Consider the following 6781-nt stretch of genomic DNA (forward strand, 5'->3'; position numbering starts at 1 on the left):
TAACACGAATACTGACGAGTGGTTTTATATCGTCTGAATTAATTGTAATTACAGACATGTTCTTGCATTGTGTGGCATACACAATACTTTCTTAAACTATGATCTGTACTATTTCTTCATAAAACATATTTCTAATTCATCAATTAAACTTCGCTTTCAATTGTTCTTTCATTTTGATTTTGATTTTGATTTTTATCAGGTTATTTTAATAAGCATTACAGCGAACATTAATTTTTTCTTTACACAGGAATCACCACTTATCAAGGCCCGGAGGACACTCCAGGATAGGGGTTAATGGGTATACATTAGTCAATCTGATTATAGCGTAGGAAACATAAGTAGTGGGAATTTTGTAAATTGGATTACGGTTCACCAAGAACGTGTTTACCTTTAACTTGAATACACTCCAATTGAAGTCAGCTGGAAAGCAGGCAAATGGAAGAGAGGTTAAGAGGCGTGCAGTTTTAAGAAAGAAGCATTTTTCATTGTAATCTACAATTGCGTCTAGTTACATTAGTATCTGTTCTTGGCCTTTTGGTCAAGATCAAAGTGTAGTATCTGTTCCGGCAGATACTGCACTTCAGATAATTTGTACCAGTCAATGGAGGGGAAACCCTCTATACTGGGACAATTATTATTTTTGGTAACCAGAGTGACCCCTTTTAGGGGAGCTGGTTTTTACCTCACATTAAAAACGGCCTTGTGCCTAATTTGCTCAGTGGGGGAGCAAATAAACACCATCTGTTCCGGCAGATACTGCAAGCTATGACTAGCTATGACTAGCAAAGACCAGATGTGGGGGCAACCCCACATGCCTGACCTTTAACGAGCTCCCATTTCCCACCTCTCGGGAGCTGGTCCCCTTTTCCCTTCCCCCTCCCTTCACTCCTCACATTAAAAATTGGCCTTGTGCCTAATTTGCTCGGTGGGGGAGCAAATAAATACCATCTGTTCCGGCAGATACTGCAATCAAAGACCAGATGTGGGGGCAACCCCACATACCTGACCTTTAACCAGCTCCCATTTCCCACCTCTCGGGAGCTGGTCCCCTTTCTCCCTTCCCCCTCCCTTCACTCCTCACATTAAAAATTGGCCTTGTGCCTAATTTGCTCGGTGGGGGAGCAAATAAATGCCATCTGTTCCGGCAGATACTGCAAGCTATGACTAGCTATGACTAGCTATGACTAGCAAAGACCAGATGTGGGGGCAACCCCACATGCCTGACCTTTAACCAGCTCCCATTTCCCACCTCTCGGGAGCTGGTCCCCTTTTTCCCTTCCCCCTCCCTTCACTCCTCACATTAAAAATCGGCCTTGTGCCTAATTTGGTCGGTGGGGGAGCAAATAAATACCATCTGTTCTTCAGATGCTGCACTTCCATTTTTTGTTCTCTTTCGGTGGAGGAGAAATCCTTCACGTCTGAGGCAATTTTTATTTTTGTACCTTTTCTCCACGTTAAAAAACGACCCTGGTGTCTAACTCTGTCCCGTGGGGAGGCATTGTAAATAGGCACAGTTACGTCTAGGCACAGACAAAGAGTGTGGGAAATTATTGATAGTGGTTCTGGGTAGACGAGGTTTTTTTTTGTGAAAATTCGGCGAGGGGTGACAATAGATTTAAGCTCAGCTGACCACTTTTGTATATTCCGGTTCTTTTACTACGCCATGTTGATACGCAATTGTTCGGTTTCCTTTTTTTTAATGCTTGACTTATTTCTAGCCTTATGTTTTAGCGTTTCTCCTGTTTAATTAAAATTTATGTCGGTAAATTGTGCAGCGGTATATAATTCTAGTGTTCAAGCTACGTCATCGACATCAACATTTCCATCACAATCAACATCAATATTTATATTATCCGTAAGTCTAAAATCGTCTTGGGTGCGGCTCTGCTGTTTCTAAATTTTCATCTTTTAATATTTTCTCTAATTGTAGCTGGAATCCCTTTCAAATATTAGTGATATGACACGTTTTTTAGACATCTGTAGGAGAAAGAAGTAATTTTTATGTATAGTTATGAGAAAAAAAATTGACTGTTAAATTCACAATAAATAAATATTCAATACAAAAAATATTCTAGATCATTATATATTATACACGTTACAATAAATCATTCCCAGCTGACTATTCTATATTATACATGTTACAATACATCATTCCCAGCTGACTATTATATATTATACATGTTACAATAAATCATTCCCAGCTGACTATTATATATTATACACGTTACAATAAATCATTCCCAGCTGACTATTATATATTATACATGTTACAATAAATCATTCCCAGCTGACTATTATATATTATACATGTTACAATAAATCATTCCCAGCTGACTATTATATATAATACATGTTACAATAAATCATTCCCAGCTGACTATTATATATTATACATGTTACAATAAATCATTCCCAGCTGACTATTATATATTATACATGTTACAATAAATCATTCCCAGCTGACTATTATATATTATACATGTTACAATTAATCATTCCCAGCTGACTATTATATAATATACCTGTTACAATAAATCATTCCCAGCTGACTATTATATATTATACATGTTACAATAAATCATTCCCAGCTGACTATTATATATAATACATGTTACAATACATCATTCCCAGCTGACTATTATATATTATACACGTTACAATAAATCATTCCCAGCTGACTATTATACATTATACACGTTACAATGAATCATTCCCAGCTGAGTATTCTATATTATACATGTTACAATACATCATTCTCAGCTGACTATTATATATTATACATGTTACAATAACTCATTCCCAGCTGACTATTATATATTATACATGTTACAATAAATCATTCCCAGCTGACTATTATATGTTATACATGTTACAATAAATCTTTCCCAGCTGCCTATTATGTATTATACATGTTACAATAAATCATTCCCACCTGACTACAACTTGGATGTTTTCAAGTCCAACGTAAACAAATTCCTAATGAACCCCCCCCCTTAAGTAAACACTTCATCAAATCTCCACACTAACGTAATGTACTTGCAATAACCCTTATCCCTGAGTGGCTTCCGGGCCTTGATAAGTGGTGACCACTGTGTAAAAAAAAAGAACTACCATGTTTGAATATATGTTTAAGGGGCGGTTTTAGTCATTTAACTGATTTAAAGCTTTACCGCTCACTCATGTTTCGACAAAATTTTAAATAATTATTACAGATCAACTTCTCAGCAATATTGAAAACATATTTTCAATTTTCGTTCAGTAAAACATAAGTTATGATGAATTTTCTGGTGTTCTACATTGTAAAAAAACGAAAAGAGGTGAGCGGCGTTTTTTATGACTCGTTTCGATAGCAATCTCGTCGCTTCAGCGATTAGTGTTGCTACTAATTCACTGATGTTGCGAAAAGAGAAGTAACAAGTGAAACATACATAATGAAAAAATGGAAAAGAGATAATTGTGAGGATTTTAATGAAAGCAGACGAGTACCGTAGTTTCTTAATACACACGTGTATGTTATGTCTATGGGGATAAAAAAAAGATAGAAATTAAACATATAACAAGTGAAATGCTGGAAAAATCATGGATTACAATAAAAAAATGCAAACATGAAAAGTAAAATATTTAGGCTAAAATATGTAAAAGTAAAATATTTAGGCTCAAACATGGAAAAGTAAAATATTTAGGCTCAAACATGGAAAAGTAAAAAATTTAGGCTCAAACATGGAAAAGTTAAATATTTAGGCTGAAACATGGAACAGTAAAATATTTAGGCTGAAACATGGAAAAGTAAAATATTTATGTTCAAACATGGAAAGTTAAATATTTAGGCTCAAACATGGAAAAGTAAAATATTTAGGCTAAAATATGTAAAAGTAAAATATTTAGGCTCAAACATGGAAAAGTAAAATATTTAGGCTCAAACATGGAAAAGTAAAATATTTAGGCTCAAACATGGAAAAGTAAAATATTTATGTTCAAACATGGAAAGTTAAATATTTAGGCTGAAACATGGAACAGTAAAATATTTAGGCTGAAACATGGAAAAGTAAAATATTTAGGCTCAAACATGGAAAAGTAAAATATTTATGTTCAAACATGGAAAGTTAAATATTTAGGCTGAAACATGGAACAGTAAAATGTTTAGGCTGAAACATGGAAAAGTAAAATATTTAGGCTCAAACATGGAAAAGTAAAATATTTATGTTCAAACATGGAAAGTTAAATATTTAGGCTGAAACATGGAACAGTAAAATATTTAGGCTGAAACATGGAAAAGTAAAATATTTAGGCTGAAACATGGAAAAGTTAAATATTTAGGCTGAAACATGGAACAGTAAAATATTTAGGCTGAAACATGGAAAAGTAAAATATTTAGGCTCAAACATGGAAAAGTAAAATATTTATGTTCAAACATGGACAGTTAAATATTTAGGCTGAAACATGGAACAGTAAAATATTTAGGCTGAAACATGGAAAAGTAAAATATTTAGGCTCAAACATGGAAAAATAAAATATTTATGTTAAAACATGGAAAGTTAAATATTTAAGCTGAAACATGGAACAGTAAAATATTTAGGCTGAAACATGGAAAAGTAAAATATATAGGCTCAAACATGGAAAAGTAAAATATTTATGTTCAAACATGGAAAGTTAAATATTTAGGCTGAAACATGGAACAGTAAAATATTTAGGCTGAAACATGGAAAAGTAAAATATTTAGGCTCAAACATGGAAAAGTTAAATATTTAGGCTGAAACACGGAACAGTAAAATATTTAGGCTGAAACATGGAAAAGTAAAATATTTAGGCTCAAACATGGAAAAGTAAAATATTTATGTTCAAACATGGAAAGTTAAATATTTAGGCTGAAACATGGAACAGTAAAATATTTAGGCTGAAACATGGAAAAGTAAAATATTTAGGCTCAAACATGGAAAAGTAAAATATTTATGTTCAAACATGGAAAAGTTAAATATTTAGGCTGAAACATGGAAAAGTAAAATATTTAGGCTCAAACATGGAAAAGTAAAATATTTAGGCTCACACATGGAAAAGTTAAATATTTAGGCGGAAACATGGAAAAGTAAAATATTTAGGCTCAAACATGGAAAAGTTCAATATTTAGGCTGAAACATGGAAAAGTAAAATATTTATGCTCAAACATGGAAAAGTAAAATATTTATGTTAAAACATGGAAAAGTAAAATATTTAGGCGGAAACATGGAAAAGTAAAATATTTAGGCTCAAACATGGAAAAGTAAAATATTTATGTTCAAACATGGAAAAGTAAAATATTTAGGCTGAAACATGGAAAAGTAAAATATTTAGGCTCAAACATGGAAAAGTAAAATATTTAGGCTCACAAATGGAAAAGTTAAATATTTAGGCGGAAACATGGAAAAGTAAAATATTTAGGCGGAAACATGGAAAAGTAAAATATTTAGGCTGAAACATGGAAAAGTAAAATATTTAGGCTCAAACATGGAAAAGTAAAATATTTAGGCTCAAACATGGAAAAGTAAAATATTTGTGCTCAAACATGGAAAAGTAAAATATTTATGTTCAAACATGGAAAAGTAAAATATTTAGGCTGAAACATGGAAAAGTAAAATATTTATGCTCAAACATGGAAAAGTAAAATATTTATGTTCAAACATGGAAAAGTTAAATATTTAGGCGGAAACATGGAAAAGTAAAATATTTAGGCTCAAACATGGAAAAGTCAAATATTTAGGCTCAAACATGGAAAAGTAAAATATTTAGGCTGAAACATGGAAAAGTAAAATATTTAGGCTCAAACATGGAAAAGTTAAATATTTAGGCTCAAACATGGAAAAGTAAAATATTTAGGCTGAAACATGGAAAAGTAAAATATTTAGGCTCAAACATGGAAAAGTAAAATATTTAGGCTGAAACATGGAAAAGTAAAATATTTAGGCTCAAACATGGAAAAGTTAAATATTTAGGCTGAAACATGGAAAAGTAAAATATTTAGGCTCAAACATGGAAAAGTAAAATATTTAGGCTCAAACATGGAAAAGTAAAATATTTAGGCTCAAACATGGAAAAGTAAAATATTTAGGCTCAAACATGGAAAAGTAAAATATTTAGGCGGAAACATGGAAAAGTAAAATATTTAGGCTCAAACATGGAAAAGTAAAATATTTAGGCTGAAACATGGAAAAGTAAAATATTAAGGCTGAACCATGGAAAAGTAAAATATTTAGGCTGAAACATGGAAAAGTAAAATATTTAGGCTCAAACATGGAAAGTAAAATATTTAGGCTGAAACATGGAAAAGTAAAATATTTAGGCTAAAACATGGAAAGTAAAATATTTAGGCTAAAACATAGACAGTAAAATATTTAGGCTGAAACATGGAAAAGTAAAATATTTAGGCTAAAACATGGAAAAGTAAAATATTTAGGCTCAAACATGGAAAGTAAAATATTTAGGCTGAAACATGGAAAAGTAAAATATTTAGGCTAAAACATGGAAAGTAAAATATTTAGGCTCAAACATGGAGAGTAAAATATTTAGGCTGAAACATGGAAAAGTAAAATATTTAGGCTAAAACATGGAAAAGTAAAATATTTAGGCTCAAACATGGAAAAGTAAAATATTTAGGCTAAAACATGGAAAAGTAAAATATTTTGGCTTAAACATGGAAAAGTAAAATATTTAGGCTCAAACATGGAAAGTAAAATATTTAGGCTAAAACATGGAAAAGTAAAATATTTAGGCTACACCATGGAAAAGTAAAATATTTAGGCTCAAACAT

At 31.8% G+C, this 6781-nt stretch overlaps 1 pseudogene; it reads left to right on the top strand.

Moving 5' to 3' along the window:
* Positions 1-518: 518 nt before the first annotated feature.
* Positions 519-731, top strand: LOC145241863 (U2 spliceosomal RNA; annotated as a pseudogene).
* Positions 732-6781: the final 6050 nt, after the last annotated feature.

The sequence above is a fragment of the Euprymna scolopes genome, chromosome 20, assembly GCF_053919585.1.
Source record: "Euprymna scolopes isolate OS-2025 chromosome 20, ASM5391958v1, whole genome shotgun sequence".
In the NCBI taxonomy this organism is placed as follows: domain Eukaryota; kingdom Metazoa; phylum Mollusca; class Cephalopoda; order Sepiida; family Sepiolidae; genus Euprymna; species Euprymna scolopes.